Here is a 3362-nt window from a genome sequence, read left to right on the forward strand (position 1 = left end):
TAAAGAATGCTCGGGAGGCGCGGCTGCAACCCCAAGCTTTCCAAGAGGCAAAGTCAGCCGCGGTCGTTAACCCTGTCCTCCCTGGAGCGCGTGGCACGGCGAGCGCCGGGGCCAACCCCGCGGGTGCCGCCCGGACGGCGCCCTCCCTCCCGACTCACTTTCTTCCCTGCACCCTCCCACCCCAGCTCTGAAGGATGTGGCCACCGTCGGAACGGCCGAAAGTTGATTCCCCCCCACTCCCCGCCTTGCCCGCCCGTCGTGGTCCTTCTAAAACCAGCTGATCTAGGATTTAGACGCTGAGGAATGATCGAAACGGGAGATTAGAGGGTAAAAAAATACATCTTTCAACCAAGATGGCGTAATTTCAAATGCAGGCAACCTTGGTGAGTTGCCCCCTACCCCACCCCTAGTTCCCTGATCCCGGATCTTCTTAAATAATTTAACCGGAAAATAATCCAAAGTTTAATATAATTAATTCAAACACCCCCATTTTCTCGTTACACCCTGGCCGCTGGAAAGAGCTCGTTCATTTGCCCCCACAGATGACAAGAAACAACCACTTTCAGACACATGGTTTAGGGAACAGGTTTGACAACGGGGCGGGGGGCGGGGGGAGCTTGATTTGCACACAGGCTCAGTTTCCACTCGGCGATCTCTTTGCAAAGGTTAAAGAGGAATGTAAGAAAACCAGGTCCACGTCTCTCTTGGAAAAAGGGGGAAGGGAAGCTTTTGCTTCTCTCCTCTCACTTCATTAAGCTTCCTCCTGCCTCCAGTAAGTTGCTGTCATGTTTTAACAAGTCTGGAGAGAGGCTCAAGCTGAACAGAAGAGGGAGAACGAGTTCGCGCCAAGCGCCGGGCTGCGCCGAGACGCGCCGTCGGTGGGGCCGGGCGGGAAGCAGCCCGCGAGCTAGAAGGCGGCCCAGGAACAGCTCCCGAGGGACCCGCTCGGCTATCGCGGCAGAAGAGTTAGGCAGGGGCGGTGACCACCGCCAACCCGGGTTTGATTTCCCCGTCCTCGGTTCGGAGTCTGAGTCACTTGGCACCACTTTCCTAATTGTTTTTATTTCCTTCGCATCCCTGTTGTGTCTACCGCCTTCACGTTTGGTGAGCGCCTCCATCGAGTTAAGCAGACTTGGAGGAAGGCCCAATGTGCCTCGCAAGCACAAGCCGCGCCGAGATCCACCCAGACGCATGCTCGAGAGGCACGCTGGCACTCGCGCTTACACACACACACACACACGCACACACGACCCCAGGTCGTGCCCGTGGGCCGCTGCTCCCGCGTTGCCTTCTGAGAAGGTGGCCCCGTAAAATGCGTTTGCCTTACAGATGACAAAGCCGCTTTCCTCCCCCAAACTCAGTGTGTGATTCATACACAGCCCGGGTTGGGGGTTGGCTGGGGGAGTTAAGTGAACCAAGGCTGACAGTGAGTGCCATCTTGCTGGGAGGTGCCAGCATCAAAGCCCCAGGGACCACAGCAGCGGTGGCCTCCTCCTCCACCCGCCGCCGCCGCCGGCCGGAGCCTCAGGCGCTCTAGGAGTTTACCGGACATCAAGTGTGGGTTCAGCCCGTCCCAGGCACCCTCTCCGGATACTTCCTTTCCTTGGTTATTGTCCCGACCTCAACCCACAACCTTGATCTTGGGCCTGATTACAAATGAGAAGTGACCGCGCCGGCGCTGAAAGCGCGGGGACAAGCCCGAGACCGGTCGGCGTGGCGGAGGAGGCATCTTTCCAGCCTGGGGCGCGGTGGCGGCTGGCAAGGCTCCACTCGCGAGCTCCTCGCTGTCCGATTCGCCTCTCAACCCAGTGCTGGGAGGCGTTAACCGCTCCCCTCCCCGCGCCCCGCGCAGCCGGAGTCGGGAACACAATCCCAGTTCAGCCCGGTGGGCTGCTCCCGCCTTCGCCGTCCCCACTGGCGCGCCTAGAAGACGCGCTGGAGGGAACTCAGTGCCAGACCGCTGAAGTCCAGCATGGCTGGAGAAAAGGCTTGCTTAGGTGTGTGTGGGGGTGGCGTGGGGGAGTAACTTATGGCCCAACTCGAAGGAAAAGGAACCAGCACCCTCCGCATCTTGTTAGCCACTCAAGGATCCCCGGTTGCGGGCAGGGGGCAAGCTGGTGGTTTTAGATGCAACGGCTTGATGGTAACGCTGGTGACAGTACCAGCAGACGGAGCGTGCGCAGGGGTGGGGGCCTAAGGGAGCGTTGCTCTCTCAGAAGTTAGCGTTCATCCTGGGGAAATGAGAGGTTGGATTCAGGCAAGGTTAGTGGATCTAGAAACCCCAATTTAGGATCGATGCTCCGGGGGGGACTAGCTTACTTGCGTCTTGACCCAGAGCTCAGTTATAAAACTCCTTAGAGGAGGGAGGTTCGACCTGCAGCTAGATTTCTCTTCTCTGAAATCGGGGGATAGTTAAGCAGTCTGTTCTTTCGGCGGATGAAAGATAAAGCTTAAAGCATCCTATCCCAAAGATCACCCCCAGCGGATTAAATAATAATAATAACAATCCCCCTTAAGAGACCGCGTGGTGTTGGCAGAGCGGCAGCCAGGTCGGTTCTGGCAAAGTCCACCTGGCACCTCAGCCCCTTTACCTGGCGGCCGCAGCTCCTCGCACTGCGCTCATCCGAATCCGACAGGGTCGGGGAGGTGGGAAGGGAAGGAGCTGGCTCCACAGCAGCGGGGCTCCCGGGGCATGGTATTATTTTAGGGGTCGCCGCCAAGGTCCCTCCTGCCCATCGTTGAGAACTGCCAACCCGATCCCCGGGCTGGGTGGACGCGGCGGCGGGCGCGGAGCTGACGCGTCTCGGCTTCTGGACGCCCGGGACCGCAGGCCAAAGACCACCCCCCCGGGGCAGGGACCGCGCGGCCGCTGGAATGCTCTCCCGGCTCCCCGGTTCCTCCGCGGTGAGACTGGAAGATGCCACCCTCGCAAGCGACGGCAAAGGGTTTCGAACGTATAACTAACTCGCAGGTACCCAGCCTGAGACTGAGAGCTGCCTTCCCCCTCCGCCGCCTGTCCCTCCTCCCGGGGAGGGAGCTAACTTAACCCTGTGCGCGCCCTGCTCTCCTCCCTGGAGAAGCTATGATCCACGAGGAAACCGCAGGCGGAGGCTCCCGGGCAGCGAGCTTTGTTCACGTGCGTTTCCAGTGGGTGTGTTCCTGTCTGGGGGCACTCGCGTGGCAGAACGCCAGTGGCAGGCTTCCAGCGCCCGTCTCCGGCATGGGAAGGAGCCCTAGCGTTTCATCCGGACCAGACCCAGCCCTCCCTCGGAATCTATTTTTTTTTTTTTGCCAACAGTTACTAGATTTATTGGAGTTGCCAGCGAAGTTGGGTTTTATTCCCCCCCCCTTTTTTTTCCTGC

The 3362-nt window shown here is 59.2% G+C and overlaps 1 protein-coding gene across 1 annotated transcript in view; it reads right to left on the reverse strand.

The window, feature by feature from the left end:
• The window catches only part of FLRT2 (fibronectin leucine rich transmembrane protein 2), a 107429-nt gene extending 104330 nt beyond the window's left edge, over positions 1 to 3099 (reverse strand). The window contains exon 1 of the mRNA XM_010837880.1: positions 2592 to 3099. The gene's annotated coding sequence lies outside the window, so the exon portion shown is untranslated. The remainder of the gene's footprint in view (positions 1 to 2591) is intronic.
• Between the last annotated feature and the right edge of the window lie 263 nt (positions 3100 to 3362).

The sequence above is a fragment of the Bison bison genome, unplaced genomic scaffold (assembly GCF_000754665.1).
Source record: "Bison bison bison isolate TAMUID 2011002044 unplaced genomic scaffold, Bison_UMD1.0 scf7180017864084, whole genome shotgun sequence".
Taxonomy (NCBI): domain Eukaryota; kingdom Metazoa; phylum Chordata; class Mammalia; order Artiodactyla; family Bovidae; genus Bison; species Bison bison.